The 19611-nt window shown below is 40.9% G+C and overlaps 1 long non-coding RNA gene across 1 annotated transcript; it reads left to right on the top strand.

Moving 5' to 3' along the window:
• Positions 1-971: 971 nt before the first annotated feature.
• LOC132537625 (uncharacterized) lies at positions 972-16598 on the top strand. The gene is made up of 3 exons (XR_009549086.1): positions 972-1119; positions 10045-10205; positions 16309-16598. It is a non-coding gene; the product is annotated as an uncharacterized LOC132537625 (long non-coding RNA).
• Positions 16599-19611: the final 3013 nt, after the last annotated feature.

Raw genomic sequence — 19611 nt, 5'->3', positions numbered from 1 at the left:
TGCCAACAATCCCCCTATTTTCAGGAACTTTTTTCTCAAAGCAATCAGGTGATTACTTTTTTTCTTTAAAATTTGTGATGATTTCACTTATTTATTGTATAGGGAGGGATTGAGATGGATGGGGGAAGATAGTGAGGAAGAGAGGCAGAGACACACCTGCAGCACTCACAAAGCTTCCCCCCCCAGGTGGGGCCTGGGGGCTTGAACCTGGGTCCTGATGCTTTGTAACATGTGTGTTCAACCAGGTGTGCCCTTCATCCACCCCAAGATGACTTTTTTTTAAATAAAAATATTTAAGGAAAAGCGAGTTGGAAAATTTACACAAACAAAATGTAAAGGAAGATAGGTAAACTTCTGGGGGGGTCAGACGGAAACACAGTGTGTTAAGTGCACCTGACGCAAAGCGGTAAGGACTGAGGTAAGGATGCCGGTTCGAGCCACAGGCTCCCCACCTGCAGGGGAGTCACTTCACAGGCAGTGAAGCAGGTCTGCAGGTGTCTGTCTTTCTCTCCCCCTCTGTGTCTTCCCCTCCTCTCTCCATTTTTCTCTGTCCTACCCAACAATGACAGCAATTAAGAATAACTACAACTATAAAACAAGGGCAACAAAAGGGAATAAATAAATACATTTTAAAAAATAATAAAAATAGGGGAAACTTCTGTGTTAGCCTTGAACTCACCATTCTCTCCAAATGTTGTGGAATTTAGATTCCATAACAGAGAAGAGCTCTCTAATCCTTGTGAGATTCCACAGGGCTTTCCTTACTCAGGTGGGACTGATTATGTCATTGGCCATTGTGATGCAATTCAGTCTCTGAGTCCCTCCCCCACCCTGGAGGCCCCACCCCTTTATTCAGAGTCAGGTTTCCTTGGAAACCAGCCCCACCTTTAGGTCTTCACCCAAAGTCACTCCATAAGCATTAAACTGATAGTGGTGGAAAGAGACTCACTATGAATAACAAGACCGCTTCACTTTTAAGGCTGAAATATCATTACAGGAACTGAGAACAATTGTTCAAACACTGTAACAAGATCCTTCCGGGGACAGAGTCAAGATGGAGACCTGAAAGCAACAAGGAGACAGACTCTTCCCCCAAAACTGATTCAAACCCTGGGAATTGTAAGTGGAAACAGAATTTTCAGGCCTATAGGAGATAAAACTATAAAGGAGGGGGTAAAAAAAAAAACAGTGGAAAAATATAAACCACCTATAAGCCAGCAAAAAAGGTGCTTGAAACACAAAGGAAGCAAAACTCTGAGTCACTGACCCCTAAACACCCAGAAAATGTGGCTGGTTTTGGGAAAATAGGGCAGAGAATAACAGGCCTTCCCATCTGTGGAGGTAAATCACCAAAAGGGAACCTTTTGTTAGAAATCAGGCAGAAGTCATAGAAAGCTGCCTCTCTGTATTCCAGCTAACTGAGGGACCCTTTGGCTGAGATGGTGCCCTCCTAGTTTGAATTCCTTACAGGTTGTCTCTGTTGTTGTATTAGTTTGTTAGCTTGTCTGGTCATTGTTGGATCCTGGCTGAAGGCTGAAGGGGGTGTGTGTGTGTGTGTGTGTGTGTGTGTGTGTGTGTGTGTGTGTGTGTGTGTGTGATTTTTGCCTGTGAGAGGCATCTGTGTTGTGGTTTGCCTCCCCTTTTTATTTATTTTCTTTCTCTCTGATTTGATAAATCTATCCTTTCACCTTTGTTGTGGTTATTGTATTGGATAGGTACTTGATTTGGTTCTCTTTGGGGGAAGCCTTTGGGCTGGAGATGCTCCTGTTTTTATTATTGATTTTTTTTCCCTTTACTCTTTTTGTTTCTATCATTGCTGCTATATTGATTGAGTCTTGTTTGCGACTTCATATGTGAGAGAAACCTGGTTTGGTGTGCCTATGCTTACTTAACCCTTTTTCCTTCCATCTCCCTAGCTGGATTAAGCTTTTGCTTTGCTTTTGTTGTACTGGCTCGTGGTGGATGGTGTTCCGTTCAGTGGGAGGGATTTGATTGGGTTTAGCTGGGATATTTTGTTTGTTTTGGTTTCTTTTTTCTACTTTTCCTCCTTTTTATCTTACTCATTTATTGTATCTTATTTATTATTATTGTTTCCCTGATTTCTGGTTTGATTCATCTTCAGTTTTGTTGCATTGGCTGAGATGTGTGGTACCATTTGTGAGAGAACTTTGGTTTTAGCATGACTGTCCCTTGCACAACAGAATAACTGATAAGCAACATGCAGGACACAAAACTACAAAACATGGGAGTCGGGCGGTAGAGCAGTGGGTTAAGCGCAGGTGGCTCAAAGCACAAGGACTGACATACGGGTCCCGGTTTGAGCCCCTGGCCCCCCACCTGCAGGGGTGTCATTTCACAAGCAGTTAAGCAGGTCTGCAGGTGTCTGTCTTTCTCTCCCCCTCTCTGTCTTCCCCTCCTTTCTCCATTTCTCTCTGTCCTATCCAATAACGATGGCATCAATAATAACTAAAACAATAAAACAAGAGCAACAAAAGGAAATAAATAAATATTAAAAAATACAAAACATGCCACATATATAACAATGAATCATGAGAGAAGCCCAGAAGAAATCCAAAGTAATCCAGAAGCAACTAAAAATAAAGAAAATATTTGAACATTAATTGATGAATAATCTCAAGAGTGAGAAACGCTTTTGAGGAAAATACTATCAGAAATAGGGAAATAATCAATGAGACTATGAAAGAAAACAAGATCTATCTCAAGGTAACTAGGGAACTGAAAACTGAAATGAGATAAAGACAAACTAGCAGAACAAGCTAATACTGTAACTGAACAAGGTGAAAAATAGCTGAACTGAAGAAGGAAGCTTAGGGAAGGGAGCTAAATAACAGAAGCAGAAAATAGAATTAGACAGACTGAAGATGAATTAGAGAAAGCTAAGAAAGAAGTAAAAGACCTAAAGAAAGAGATTGAGACACACTGAAAAAAACCAGAGATATATGGGATGACCTCAAGGGAAGTAACATATGCATACTTGGGCTACCAAAGGAAGAGAGGAAAGGGAAGAAGGCATTCTAGAGGAAACAATAGACGAAAACTTCCCCACCCTAAACAACAGAAAGGACATCAAGATTCAAGAATCCCAAAGTGTTCCAACCAATCAATCCAGACCGGAAGACACCAAAATATATCATAGTTACAATGGAAAGAAGTAAGGATTAAAGAAAAGATCCTGAAGGCTCCAAGAGAAAAACAAAAAGTCACATACAAATGAAAACCCCTAATACCATTAGCAGACTTCTCCACACAAATTCTAAAAGCCAGAAGAGAATGGCAAGACATTTATCGAACTCTCATGTGCAATATTCTTTTTTGCCTTTAGGTTCATGATTAGTCAACAATTTGTTCTGCCTTAGATCTTAATGCTTTTTAGCCACCAAATGGCAGATACTAACATGATGCCAACCTGACTTCCCTGGGCAGACAACCTCACCAATGTGTCCTGGAGCCCCACCTCATCAGACTCCTGCCCCACTAGGGAAAGAGAGAGACAGGCTGGAGTATGGATTCACCTGCCAACACTCATGTTCAACAGAAGCCAGACTTTCCACCTTCTGTGCCCCATAATGATCCTATGTCCATACTCCCAGAGGATTAAAGAATAGGAAAGTTATCAGGGGAGGAGATGGGATATGGAGGTCTGGTGGTGGGAATTGTGTGGAATTGTACCCCTCTTATCCAATGGTCTTGTCAATATTTCCATTTTATAAATACAAATTAAAAAAAAAAGAAAAAGGTTTTCAACCAAGGATAGTATATCCTGCTTGACAGTCATTCAGACTACACAGAGGGATAAAAATTTTCTCAGACAAGCAACAGATAAAGGAGACAACCATCACCAAGCCTGGCCTGAAAGATATTCTAAAAGACCTGATTTCTCTGATTCTAAAAGACCTGATTATCACCATAATACTTGCCATATGTCAGAGCAAATAAAAAATTGTTGAATAATGGCACTGCAATACATTAAATCCATAGTACCAATAAATGTCAATAGCTTAAATTCACCCATTAAAAGGCACAGAGTAGGAGGATGGATCAGAAAATATAACCCAACCATATGCTGTCTGCAGGAATCCCACTTGACCCATCAAGACAAACACAGGCTCAAAGTGAAAGGATGAAAAGCTATCACACAAGCTTATAGACAACACACACACACACACACACACACACACACACACACACACACACACACGGCAGTAACAGCCATTCTCTGACACAATAAACTTTAAGATAAATAAAGCAGTAAAAGATAGACATGGACATGCTCAGAGGATCAATTAACCAAGAAGATTTATTAACATCTATGCACCTGATGAGGACTCATCTGAACACATCACTGAAAGAGCTACCAAAAATATATCAGTGGTAGCACAGTAATAGTAGGAGACTTCAACACCCCACTCTCACACTTAGATCATATAAGCAGAGAATCAACAAAGAAACAGAACTCATCGAAGAGATGGATAGACTAGACCTCCAGGATAATTTCAGAGTTCTTTACCATAAGAAATAGGAATACACATTCTTTTCAAATCCACATGGCATATCCTCGGTGATAGCCCACATGCTAGGCCACAAAGACAGTATCAACAAATTAAAGAGCAATGAAATCATCCCAAGCATCTCCTAAGACTCTCAAAGTGGAATAAAGCTAACACTTAAAAACAAAGCAAAAAATTAGTAAAAGTTACAAAATTTGGAAACTCAACAATATACTGCTTAACAACCACTGGGTCCGAAAGACAAAGATGAGTATGGGATGATCTCACTCATAAACAGAAGTTGAGAAAGAGGAACAGAAAGGAAAAAGCAAAACAGAATTTGACTGAGTTTGGAGTATTGCACCAAATGAAAAAATTCCTGGGGGAGGAAAGGGTAGATTTTCACCTTCACTATGGGGAGGTGGGTAGGGATACAGACCTTTGGTGGTGGGAATGGTGTTAATATACTCCTATTAACTTATAGTCCTGTAAATCACTATTTAATAAATATGAGATGGAAAAATAGATTATTTCAAAATTTTTGGTGCAAAGACCCCAGCTCTGAGTATGCAGTATTTTAATCTAAGCACTTAAGGCTTCAAATTGGTAATCTAATTGAACTTTAGTTGTGGTCTTAAATTGTTAATACATTTCTAATGACTTTTTTTGAAATATTAAATCATCTACAATTTTAGACAAGAGACCAAAAGCAACTAGATGCCTGACTATATTAGATAGAGCAACATGTAAGTAGCATTAAACAACATAAATCATGTATGATACAGATAAATAAATCTTGTATGATACAGAAAATCCTATCAACAAAATTTTCAAAGTCAACCAAATTTCCAAATAACTTGGTTATGATAATTATCTACTTCCTTCTTAAATTTTAAGACATTAGGAACCCTCCCAATTCTCTATAAAAACCGTATTTCTCCCAGTCCTGGAACCTCTGGGCATGGCTCATTTTTTTAGCAGGCTTCTCAACACAGACTAATTAATACTGTATCTACTGATCTCAAGCTAATCAGTGAAACCAGTACCACTTCAAAATGTTTCATTCCAAACTGTGTCCACAGATGACAGTCCTTCGAAGTCAACTCTTCAGCTCCAGTACTCTTGACAGTAAGTTGCAGATGCTACCACGATGCCTGACTTCCCCAGGCAGACAACCTCACCAGTGTATCCTGGAACCTTACCTCCCCAGAGCCCTGCCTCACTAGAGAAAGGTAGAAACTGGCTGAGAGTATGGATCCACCTGTCAATATTCATGTCCAGTGGAGAAGCAATTACAGAAGCCAGACTTTTCATTTTCTGCAGAAGAAACAGAGGTGGAGTCTGTCTCAGAACACAATGGTGAGGTCGTCTGCCCAAGGAAGTCAGGTTGATGTCATGGTAGCATCTGCAACTTGGTAGCTGAAAGGCATTAAGATATAAAGTAGAACAATTTGTTTAATAATCAGGAACCTAAAGGCAATAATATAGCAGATGAGATTTGGAGGTCTCTATTTTGCAAAATGCTAGGAAGTCTATTTTAAGTATATTTCAAGGGGCCCATGACTACTAATTATTGTCAGAGCCTGTCAGCTAACATTTGGGTGGGCTAAAGATCCATCCTTCTTTTTAATATCAACACTTTGATTGTAAACATTCTCTGTTTTCTCATGAAGTCTTCTCTGCTTATCACCAAAGGGCAATCATTGGGTTTCCTAGCATACAATCTTAACCATAAACTTCAGTAAACTTTTTGTAGACACACAAATGAAAAATTTTCTCAGGGGAAGGTCACCTCTCTCTGTTTATTCTTTTAAGACCAAGAGAGTTAGCACCACTTTCTGTTTTCCCTTTTAAGGACACTTAGTCTCATGACTTGATTACTCCACAAAGTCCTGCCTTCCAGTGCTTCATGTGAAGGACTATGGTTCCCACATAGGGACTGGGCAGATGACAGGTATGGACATCCACTGTCACACATATTTGGGCCATTTCAAAGATAATGTAAGTAGACATTTGATACATTTCTGGGAAATACTGAAAAGAGAAGAAAAACTGCATTAATGAGAAAATAGTGCAACTCAACACCATATTTTCAAAATGTTATACAAGGGAATATACCACAGTGTGTTAATTGAGCCTGTGATAAATCATACTAACAAGCATAACAATAGAAAATCATTGATGAATTTTCCCAAATATAGTGCTATCACAGTATGTATGTATGCATTCTTCCAGTTTTATCACAGTAAAATCTGTATGACTTAATTAGTTGAGAAAGGAGCTAGAAAATTGGATTAGGGCAGAGAGTAGGTCCTACTCTTGAAGAAAACCTAGGAATAAAATTAGTTGTTTACCCCACCCACCTGATCCAGGCCCATATATATGTATATTCTTTTAAAAATTGCATTATCTTTATTTATTTGGACAAAGACAGCCAGAGGGAAAGGGGTGATAGGGAGAAAGAGAGAGAGACAGAGACAGAGACAGAGAGAGAAAGACCTGCAACACTGCTTCACCACTTACAAGGATTTCCTCCTGTATGTAGAAACATATTTATATTCAGTACAGGAGCCTGTGTGACCTCTGAGTCCCCATCAGTCTGAGCTCACAGTCCTTGGTCACAGCTGGGAACATTCTAGGCTGCTCTCCTTTCAGGACCATCTTCCTCGAGGGGCAGAGCAGGCTGACCCAGCCTCCCTTCAGAGAGTGGGGCTGTCCCTGCCATTGCTGCCTTATAGGGAGGACACGTTCCTGGAGAGGCCCACAAGAGGGCTTGTGATGATGTTCCTGATGGAAGTGACCAGTGATGGTGGATAGTGGGCTCTATTAGAAGTCTGGGCCCATCATATCTGTGTGGGAATCCAAGGATTCCTTAACTAGGGCCCCAGGATAATGGGGTGGCCTGGTATTGACCAAAAAGGTCTTCCTTAAAGTGAGCTAGTTTCTCACCCTTTTGACTGGATACTTTCCCACTGTGCAGACACACCTGTTTTCTTTATAACTCACCCAGCAGCGGATGCCTACGTAGCTTCCATGTCTTGGTTATTGTAAATAATGCTACTATAAGTATTGATGTGTGTATCTTTTGAAGTTAGTGTTTTCATTTCCTTTGGCTAAACACCCAGACATAGAATTTGGATAATTTTTTAATCCAAAAGTAAAAGTTTGGGCTATGATTAGCTAGATCATATGGTTGCTCTATTTTTGAGGAAGCTCCCCATGATGTTCTTTGTAGTGGGTGCACTAATTTACAATCCCACCCACGGTGCATAAGAGAATCTCCTTTGCTCTCCATTCTAGCCACCATTGTTTCTTGTCTTTTCAGTGATAACCATTCTAACAGGTGTGAGTCTATATTTGATTGTGGTTTCCATTTGCATCTTGCTATTGATTAGTTACGTTCAATACTCGTTCTTTTCGGCCATATGTTTGACATTTTGGGGGACAATGTCTATTTAGAAACTCTGCCACTTTGATGTTCTTTTTTGCTATTGAGTTTTATAAGTCCTTTTCATATATTCTTAAAGGCTTGATGTCCTATTAGACATGATTTGCAAAACAATTTCTCCCATTTTGTAGGCTGGTTTTTTTTTTTTTCCTGTTGTTGATGATTTTGTTTGCTGTACAAGGTTTTGTTTTGTTCAGCTTATTTTTTGCTTGATGTATCCCCGTGTGTAGCATACAAGCATCTGACTAAGCCCAACCTGATAGCCCCCCCAGGAGTGTTTGATTTCTGCATTCACAGTGATTTTTTTTTTTTTTTTTACTTTTGCTGCCTTTGCTTTTGATATTCAGATAAAAAAAATAATCTCCGAGGATGATGACAAGTGGCTCAACACCTACATTTTCCCTCTTGGAGTTTATGGTTCCATGTCTCTCCTTCTTGTTTTGACCTGGGTGAATTTTTGCCCCATGGTGTTGGGGAGCAATCAGATTCACTCTTTACCAGGTGGCAATCCCAAGACCATTTATGAAGGGCTGTTCTGTGCACATTGTTTCAACCTGGATCCTGTCTCATAGGCTTGTTTGTGAGTTTCTGCTTCGTTTTATTAACCTGTGTGTTTTTTTCTATGCCGGCATTGTACTGTTCTCATGACTTTGATCATGGTTTGAAATCAGGAAGTATGATTCCTTCAAATTTGTTCTTCCTCAAGAACAAATTTGAATTCCATACAAAATTAAGGATTAATTCTGTTTCTGTAAAAAAAAAAAAAAAAAAGAAAAGAAAAAAAAGCCAATAGAATTTTGATGGATTGTACCGAATTTGTAAATTACTCTGGCCGTATGGACAGTTCAGTAATATTCATTTCTCCTCTCTGTGAGCATAGATTATCTTTTTGTTTATTTGTGTATTCTTCAGTAATTTCGTCACCTTATTAGTTTTCAGTGCATGACTCCATTGCTTAGTTAAACTTATTCCCAGATATTTGACTATCTTCAATGTCATTTTTAACTAGGATCATTTTCTTAATTTTTATTTCTGATAGTTTCTTAGTATGTTGGGAACAACCATTCATTTCTGTACATGTATTCTGTTTCTGAAACTTTACTAAATTTGATTATTAGCTCTAACAGCACTTGGGGGAAAATATCTGGCATTTTTCTACATGTAACACTATTCAGCTACATATCACAACAGTTTTCTGTCTTCCTTTCTAATTTAGGTTTATTTTATTTCTCTTTCCTACCTAATTTCTATGGCTAAAATCTACAGTATCACGTGGAACAAAAGTGGCAAGGGATGGACATCTTGTTTTATTCCCAGTCTTAGGGCCAAAGCTTTTAGCTTTTCATTGATGACACAGTCTGATGCATAACAAGTCATTACACTGAAGTACATTTGCTATGCATTTCTATCATAAGTGCATATTGAAGGGTACCAGCTGCTTTCAGGGTACCTACTGAGAGAATCCTATGGTTTCCACCCTTTATTTTACTTAACAAGAGAGAACAAAATATACCACCACAACACCATTAAAGATGTTCTGTTTGTTCTTGTATTTCAAGTTGATATGCAGATACAGTCCAAAGTATACACTATACCAAGGGTAGCTTCTTGTACCCTTCCTACCATGTATGTTGCTATGTAGTTTATCACAGTTAATGGATTCGCAGGTGTGGAACAATCCTTACAAATCTGGTAGAAAACCCCCTTTGTCACAGTCAACACATCATTGGAGTAGGCTTACTAATAGTTTGCTGACCATAAAGGAACCAGAACACACACAAAAATCCTCAAGGGCACATGTAAGCATCAGAGTAAGCCTCCTCTGATCGTCACTAGAGTGTATTACCGATCCTCTTCAAGACCTCAAGTTCCTTCAAGTTTTCACTATGGTGCTGATCTCTGGGAGGTGGGAGGGTGAGGATACAGAACTTTGGTGGTAGGTGTGGAGTGGACCTAGATATGGTGATCTCATAATCTTGTAACAAACTATTAATGACATAAAAGATTATTAAAACAAAATGTCTCCGTTTGATCTGTGCATTCTCATACTTGCCACTGACTGTTCTTTTTCTGCCTTTTTCATTCAAGAAAAGGAACACAACTGTATCTCAAGAAATGCAAAAAAAGCAAGCAGATGCAAATTTAACCAGAACGCCTGCTCCTCAAACAGAGTGCCTGCTAGCCAGAAGGCTAGCGCAATACTCAACTGATTTCATGTCTGCGAAGATCCTCCCACATCCCAGATCCAGGTCAAAACCCTTGACTGGGGAGTCAGGCCTAGCACAGCAGGTTAAGCACACATGGCGCAAAGCATAAGGACCAGCTTAAGGATCCAGGTTCGAGCCCCCGGCTCCCCACCTGCAGGGGAGTCACTTCACAGGCGGTGAAGCAGGTCTGCAGGTATCTGTCTTTCTCTCCCCCTCTCTGTCTTCCTTACCCTTCTCTCTCTATTTCTCTCTGTACAATCCAACAGCAATGACAGCAACAACAACAATAAACAATAAGGGCACAAAAAGGAAAACAAATAAATACATATATTTTTAAAAAAAGGAACAAAACCCTTGACAGTCCCAAAGGATGATAAAAACATGTGCTCCTTTCTGGTCTGTAAACTCCATTTTTTCTCATGACCATTTTAAGATCAAGAGGTCCACTAAAATAACAAACAATTTAGTTTAATCAGAAGTAAATCTCAAAAGATATTTTGGGTCCTTTCTTACTGCTGCTTGTGTCCTGAAGACTCTGAGACTCCACCAATGTGTCCTGGAGCCCTGCTTCCCCAGAGCCCCACCCCACTAGGGAAAGACAGAGGCAGGCTGGGAATATGGAGCCCCCTGTCAACACCCATGTTCAGTGGGGAAGCGATTACAGAAGCCAGACTTTCCACTTTCTGCATCCCACAATGACCCTGGGTCCATACTCCCAGAAGGTTAAAGAATGGGATAGCTATCAGGGGAGGGGATGGCATAAGGATATCTGGTGGTGGGAATTGTGTGGAGATTTACCCCTCTTATCCTATGGTTTTTGTCAGTGTTACCTTTTTTATAAATAAAAATTAAAAAAAGAAGACTTATTCATTTCCTATTTCTTACCAAACTGAGGCAAGTTAAGATATCAGATTCATGCCTTTCATAATTTCCTCCGTTTGCAGTGATCTGTCACTTGAGTCTCTGCAGATGGAGGGAAGTGTGCACACCTGGAGATAAACTTTCAGAGCCAATTAAATGACTAAAAATATCTATTGAAAGAATGCCTTTGACGTTCCATATGAGCCATTTAACAGAGGGCAAACTTCCAGGTGAACAGATGAGATTGTCATTTGCGCTCACCTGAATGTTTGCCTTGCTGTTTTCCAGAGACAGAGCTCCCTGTGAGAAACTGATGACATTGAATGCCCAGAATGCCCACAGTCCAGATCTGCTGTTACCCCAGAAACCAGGAGAGATCAGAGCTCAGACCAGAGCTGACTCTCTTCCTGAAGAGATAATTCATCTTCAGTAGTCTTCAAGGGGAATTTTTTAAATTGGTGATTTAATAATGATTAAATTGTAGGGTGGGAGGGGTACAATTCCATATAATTCCCACCACCAGAGTTCTGTGTCCCATCCCCTATATTGGAAGCTTCCCTATTCTTTATCCCTCTGGGAATATGGACTAAATTCTCTATGGGGTGCAAAAGGTTGGAGTTCTGACTTCTGTAATTGTTTCTCTGCTAGACATGGGTGTTGGCAGGTGGATTCATACTCCCAGCTTGTTTCTATCTTTTTCCCTAGTGGGGCAGGGCTCTGGAGAGGTGATATTCCAGGACACATTGGTGAGGTTGTCTGTCCAGGGTGGTTAGGATGGTGTCATGGTAGCAGCTGCAACTTGGTGACTGAAAAGCAGTAAGATATTAAACAGGACAAATTTATTTATAATCAAGAACCTAAAGGTTCAGATGGTACTAAGGGTCTTCTTGTGGGAAAAAGCTAGAAAGTCTGTTTTAGGTGTGTTCCAAGAGTCCCATAACTTTAGTAGTTTTTGCCTGAGCCTGATAGCTAACGTGCAGGTAGGCTAGAAGTACTCTCTGGGAAGATGATGTCAGAGCTGAGAATAGGCCAGGAAAGCTGAATTAGGGAAGACAGGAACTCCCAAACATAAGAAAAATATATAAATACTGTTAAACTGTAAACTCCATCTATCTAACCCAGGTCCCGTATCTACTCATAATTAGCACAGGAGTCTGTGTGACTTCTGAGTCCCTGTCAGTCTGAGCTCACAGTCCCTGCTCACAGCTGGAAACATTCTAGGCTGCACTCATTTCGGGACCTGTCTTCCTCGAGGGGCAGAGTAGGCTGACCCAGCCTCCCTTCAGAGAACGGGATAGTCCCTACTATTGCTGTTCTACTTTGAAGGCTAGATTTCAATAGACATTTCTTTGGTGAAGATTTTCAGCCTGGAATTGTCTTCTGAAGACAAAGTATAGATGGAAGTTGTGTGGACAAAGTTGGAGGTGAGAATGTTTTGCAGACACCTATCACAGGGAGATGAGAAATTACAGCCAGGTGCCAACAACTCTATTGTAAATCATTCACTCACCAATAAATCAATAAAAGAAAAAAGAGGAAAAATCCACATTTTAATTTTTCTTAAGAAATATTTCTGCTTATGATTTATTTTCCAAAAATTGACTTCAGAGATATTAAGTCAATCCATGTCTGCTTTTTAGGTGAAGACTGAGTACTGGAATGATCTTTCTCATGACAACTGGGTGTTAAGAACTAAATTTTGTTCCCTGTCCTCCACCCCCCAAAAATTATATGCTGAGTTTATTACCCTCGAAGAAACTTTATTTGGAGACAAAGGGCTTGGGAAGTATAAAAGGTTAAGTGAGGTCATAATGGTGGGGCACTGATTGAATAAAATTAATGCCTCTATAAAAAAAGGGAAGCTAGTAGAAATGTCCTAGACAGAATAAGGGTCATGTGAGGATACAAGATGAAGGTGGTCTTCTGTAATCTAGGGAAGTATTCACACTCAAACATACTCCTCTGGCCCCTTGATCTTGGATTTCCAGCCTCCAAAACTGATAAAAAGAAATGTCTATTTTTTTTTTTAAAGTGCCCCAGTCTGTGTTGTGTAATTATGGAAACCCTAGTTCACTAGTGCATTGGAGGTCATCATCTATAGAGACTATTCCTGTAGATGACTTCAGTTTATTCCACAGAATAATCCTGAATGAAGGCTAATGTTATGATTCCAATTTAAGTGAGGTAGTTGAGCCTGCTGGTTGCAGAGCTCTGGTAGTAAGTGTAGGCTTCTTCTAGGACATGATGGTGACTGTATAATCTGCACAGGTCTTCCTTTTAGCTCGGATCCACTTGTCAATGAATTCTCAATTCTCCTCTTCCAGTATCTGAGCTCTTTATGTAGAACTGCTCCTTTAAAATATGTTGCTGCGATTCGAGGAAATTGCACATGTCTTAGCCACCTGAACAAAGGCTCACATGCAATCACTTCCCTCTAATAAAGAACTCCAGTTATTTTCTCTGCACTCTCTAGACAGACTGAGCTAATCTGAAATGAGAGGCTGTGGTTGTCAGTGAGACAGATGCTAGAATAAGAATTCAAGAATGATACAGGCAGATCAGACAAAAGCAGGGAAAGATTATGAGGGCACCAGGGACAGAGGTTAGGATGGGTTCCAGCAAAGAATACAGGGGGGCTAGGTGGTGGCTCACCTGGTTGAGCACACATACTACAATGCACAAGGACCCATGTTCAAGTCCCCAGTCCCCACCTGCAGGGAGAGCTTTGCAAGTGGTGAAGCAGTGCTGCATGTATCTCTCTCTCTCTCTCTCTTTGTTAATCTCCCTTTCCTTCTAGATTTCTGGCCATCTATAGCCAATAAATGAAGAGTAAATATAGGGTGGGGAGGAAACACATAGTTTCTATCCCTTGGTTCAAAGGAAAACAGCAGATCATCTATGTAATATAATATATGTATATTATAAATAATAATAATGATTTTCAGACCACACAAAAGTGTGCACGTAGTAGAGTGTCAGTCATTATTTTTCTAAGAGATGGATGATAATCTTGAAGCAGACCAACTGCAAGTTCCAAGTCTTTTAGAAATAGAACCTTTCAGTAGTTGCTTCATGATAGTTGGAGCATGTCCAGCAATCATTTGTGAGTATTAATTTTCCATCTGCCACTACAAACAGGAACATAGAAACCTGTATTCTTCTGAAACTCAATCATGTGCTATCTGTGTGACTAACTCTAACTTATGGGTAAGAAAGCGGGGGGGGGTGTGTGTCCCAATTTTGGAAAGTAAAGTCCTCAAAGTTTCAAGGCTTTATTATAGTAGCACCTGTTTGAGCTCAGGTTTACCTCCTCTTTTTTTCTCCTCCTCTATTTATCCTTCTGCTACTGCATCTTTCTTTAAATATATTTTTATTTATTTATTATTGACTAGAGACAGAGAGAAATTGAGAGGGGAGGGTGAGATAGAGAGGGAGAGAATTGGAGAGGTAGCTGCAGTCCTGCTTCAACACTCATGAATCTATCTCTTTGCAGGTGGAGACCAGGGGCTTGAACCTAGGTCCTTGTGCACTGTAATGTGTGCACTTAACCATGTGTGCCATCACCTGGTCCCTCCTCCTTCTCCTTCTTTGCCATACTCCTTGCCTTCTTCACTGAGAAATCCTTCCTGAACAAAGTTAGTTTTCCTCTACCCTTTCCTTTAAGACATAATTAAAAATGAAAAAGAAAAACAAACAAACAAAAAAACCAAACAGACAAAATAAAATATGAGCCATAAAAGATTTGGCTTGTTGGAAAATTAGGGCATGTCTTTCTATGCAAAATTTTCATAACTTTTTCAACAACCCAATAGTTTATTTAGATGGTGTTTCTTTTTAAGTTATTTTAATTTTTGTCATTGCTGAGGCTTCAGCACTCTGGATAGTATGATGTTTTTCCATGTGCATGACACAGGTTCAAGCCTGGTCACCTCGCACTGAGAGAGCTTTGGTGGTGTGGTTCTCTTCTCCTTCTTCCTCTTTGTCTTCTTTATTTGAAAAGATAATCCTGAAGGAAGGAGAAAGAAAGAGATTCATCTTGGAGCTCTTAATCTCTGAAGAAGTCAGAAAATAAAAAGAAGGCCGTTTTGGTATGCCCAAAGTCCTGGTGCAAAGGTGCTGGGCCAGAAACTGAAAATAACGCAAGCACTTCTTCCTTTTCTTCTTCTTCTTCTTCTTCTTCTTCTTCTTCTTCTTCTTCTTCTTCTTCTTCTTCTTCTTCTTCTTCTCCTTCTCCTTCTCCTTCTCCTTCTCCTTCTCCTTCTCCTTCTCCTTCTTCTTCTTCTTCTTCTTCTTCTTCTTCTTCTTCTTCTTCTTCTTCTTCTTCTTCTTTTTTAATTTTCATCACCTCACCTTCTCCTCTGATCCTAGCACTCCCACACCTTCTTGTATGACCCATCATGACTACATTGGACCCAGTGGGGGACTCCAGCAACATGCCCCTGTCTTGAGATCCTCAACTACTAAGTCCCTTCTGCCATGTAAAGTTAACATATTCACAGACCCAGGGGGTCTGGACATCTTTGAGTGGAACATAGTTCAGCTAACCAGAAGTGATGATGGGTGAGTTTGATACACAGTCCAGAGCTCAGAGGAACACGTATATTTAGAGACATCATTTGGAAGCTCTGTGTTTGCAACACAGAGGAAATAGCTCACTGGGTAGACTTAATGCTCTGCCAAGTGCTTGGACCAAGATTGATATCCTGGCACAAAAACTAGAAAACAGAAGCATTGAGGAAAACACAGGCACATAGTGCAATCCCCGTTTCTCTTGCAGTTTTTCTCTCTGTCTCAAAAAATTTATCTGAAGCTATCGATTCACACATATAGTCGCCCCTTGCCACTATGCACTTCGACTTTCATGGCTTCACTCTCTCTCTCTCTTTTTTTTTTTTCAAATATGTTCATTAAAAAGTTGATCGAGGCAGTGAAAATGATACGGCACATGCTTGGTTGTCTGAGGCAATTATACATCCTTGTATTATAATTACAATTAAAATTCCTGTCTGTATGAGCTGCAGGCCTATGTATTCCAGCATTCTGCAGATCCTTCAAGGCCAAGTGCAACCGCTCAATTGCTGTGTGTGTGTGTGTGTGTGTGTGTGTGTGTGTGTGTGTGTGTGAAATCGCATGTGGGGAAACCAAACCAACCACGGCGTGTTTCTCTCATATTCCCTTCTCCATCACTAAGCATCAGAAATGTCTTTGTTCTTGGAAATTTTTCTGATTTGAGAACCTCTATCTAAGACCCACAATGGCTCCTAAACATTCTGCTTCTTCCCAGCCTTCTGATGATGAAACTAAGTGACTGAGGAAGAAGCTTCCCATCCAGGAGAAGGTGAAACACTTGGATATGATAAAAAATGGCAAGAAAATTATGGAGCTTGCCTGCCATGATGACTTGAATGAGTCTACTGTTTGCTCCATCTGTAAAGATAAAAAGAACATCCCTGCCATGCCTACTGTCTCAACAAGGAAGCAAAGCTAAAGGGGTGTTATCTCATGTCTAGAGGGCTCTAATACTGTTAAAACATATTGAGAATAGCATAAATGGAGTTTCTATGCTCTAGCTATGAAAACATTCAATTTATAAATAAAGAAATCCTACTTCTCAGAAATTCACTTATCATGGTAGAGTCTGGAACTGATTAACTGCGATGAATGAGGAATGTATATGTGGAAAAAACAAGGGGATGGGGAGAAAGGAAGGCAGGAGAAGAAAGGGAAGAAATGGATTTTCATGAAATAATTGAAATGGGTCAGCAAGATAATCTAGAGCAAAGGCACACAGGAAGAAGATGAAAGGGTGGCAGCTGGGCATGCAGGTCCTCTAAACCCTGTGAAGATCCATCAAGAGAAGAACAAGAAAGGGACTCTGGGGAGTTGACTTTGCAACTCTTGGTGTTGAATTTATTTGTTTTTATTTTGTGTAAGTGATTTTATTACCTTGGTTTATTTATTAGAATGAAACAGCCAGAAACTGAGAAGGAAGGGGGAAGGAGAGAGGGAGAGAGACAGAGAGACATCCACCCATGGCTTCATCACTCTCAAAGCTCCACCCCCCGCACATGGGAACGAGAGGCTTGAACCTGGGTCCTTGTGCATTATAACATGTGTACTCAACCAGGTGCACCACTACCTGGTCCCCTTGAATTTCTATCTCTGTTTGTATATATATAGTCTTATTGCTACCAGGGTTATTATTGCTTGGACTTGGTACCTGCACGATGAATCCACCACTCCCAGAGGCCATTTTGTTTTCCTTATGTATTTTATTCCATAGGGCAGAAAGAAATTGAGAAAGAAGGAAATAGTGTGGTCTGGGAGGTGGCTCAGTGGATAAAGCGTTTGACTTTCAAGTGTGAAGTCCTGAGTTCAAGCCCAGGCAGCACATGTACCAGAGTGATGTCTGGTTCTTTCTCTTTCTCCTCCTATCTTTCTCATCAATAAATAAATATAATCTCTGTTTAAAAAAAAAGAAGGAAATAGTAAGGAAGAGATAATGAAAGACACCTCAAATACTTGCTTTACCACTTGTGAAGCATTCCTCCTACAGGTGGGGAGTGGAAGCTTGAACCCTGGTCTTTGTGCACGGTAATGTATGCACTTAACCAGGTTCCTCATGCCTGGTCTTTGAATCGATATCTTGTTGTGTACTGTTCTTCTTCTTCTAGCGTTTGCCCTTCTTCCGTAGCCAGTCAACAGGTCAGGTTGAAAGCTGTCAGGAGCTGCTTGTTGCTGGCTTTGAAAGTGACTGGGATCCATGTGGATTCAGTCGGCTAGGAAGGATCGTCAGTTTCCCCAATGAATGGGGACTCACGGGACGCACCACGAGAAGGTCGATCCATTGCATCCCATTGTGTTGTGTACTGTAATTCCCAATGACTAGGTTACTGTAAAAGGCTACTCCATATCTGCCTAAAGAGAGATTCAACAGAGACCTGAGCTCCAGGGATCCCCAGCAGGGAGTCTCATCAATGACTCCTACCACATTTCTGCCATACCATGTTTCTTGTTTTGCCTGTCTTTCTCTCTGTTCACCACTACAGTCCAAGGCCACCAGTTCAGATTTCTCAGATTCATCCACTGAACAGGGTGAAACAGATCTCGTAACCTGATCTAAAATGTCTCCAGCCGCTATACCAGCCCAGGCATTCTAGTCAACCAGCATCCCAGCTCTGACATTAAGACCTAAGGCTGATTTTAGAGAAATCAGCCTGAAACAGAGGAACCCTGGGGTTACCCTGCTAGTCTGGTAAAAGCCAGAGTTTAAGGCAAGAGTGCCTAGGGTTTCAGAGATTCACACTTATGAAAGGAAATCCTGTTTCTTTCTTTTCTTTTTTAAAATATATTTTTAATATTTATTTACTGGGCACAGACAGCCAGAAATTGAGAAGGAAGGAGAGGTAGAGTGACATTTGCAGCCCTGCTTCACCATGAAGCTTTCCCCCTATAGGTGAGGACCAGGGGCTTGAACCTGGGTCCTTGAGAACGTAACATATGCACTTATCCAGGTGTGCTACCACCCACTCCCTCTTTTTTTATTTTTATTTATAAAAAGGAAACAGTGACTAAACCATAAGATAAGAGGGGTACAACTCCACACAGTTTCCACCACCAGAACTCCATATCTCAACCCCTCCCCTGATAGCTTTCCTATTCTTTATCCCTCTGGGAGTATAGACCCAAGGTCATTGTGGGATGCAAAAGGTGGAAGGTATGGCTTCTGTAATTGCTTCCCTGCTGAACATGGGTGTTGACAGGTGGATCCATACTCCCAGCCTGCCTCTCTCTTTCCCTAGTGGGGCGGGGCTCTTCTTCTTCTTCTTCTAGTGTTTGCCCTTCTTCCGTAGCCAGTCAACAGCATCAGGTTGAGCCTGATGTAAAGTTTCGAGACCTCCTTTGAATCTGGAGAGGTGGCAGTCATTGACTATGTGGGTCATAGTCTGTCTGTAGCCGTAGGGGCAATTCGGGTTGTCTCTGGCTCCCCAGCGATGGAACATAGCAGCGCACCGGCCATGGCCTGTTTGATAGCGATTGAGGAGGGCCCAATCATAACGTGCTAGGTCAAAGCCGGTTGACGCTTGCAGGGGTCTGTGATGAGGTGTTTGTTCTTGACCTCAGCTGACTGCCAACTCTGTTTCCAAGAGACTGGAACAGAGAAGTTCAGTGTAGGCATAGGGGACCAGATTGGGTGACGAGACGTCAAGCGTTGGACAGGGTGGGCGAAGATATCTGTGTATATTGGCAGGTCCGGTCGAGCGTAGACGTGGGAAATGAACTTAGATGATGCCGCATCCTGACGAATATCTGGCGGGGCTCTGGGGAAGCAGAGCTCCAGGACATATTGGTGGGGTCCTTTGCCCAGGGAAGTCTGGTTGGCATCGTGTTAGCATCTGGAACCTGGTGAAAGAAAAAACAATAAACATATAGAGCCAAAAATGTGTTGACTAATTATGACACCCCCTTTTTTTTCAATTAGAAGTTTAATAATGATTGACAAGAGAGTGATACAATTCCCACCACCAGAGTTCCTTCCTTATCCCAGCCTTCCACTGGAGTTTCACTATTCTTTACCCTGCTTCTA

Source organism: Erinaceus europaeus, chromosome 3 (genome assembly GCF_950295315.1).
Source record: "Erinaceus europaeus chromosome 3, mEriEur2.1, whole genome shotgun sequence".
NCBI lineage: Eukaryota > Metazoa > Chordata > Mammalia > Eulipotyphla > Erinaceidae > Erinaceus > Erinaceus europaeus.
This window is presented reverse-complemented; position numbering and strand designations above follow the sequence as displayed.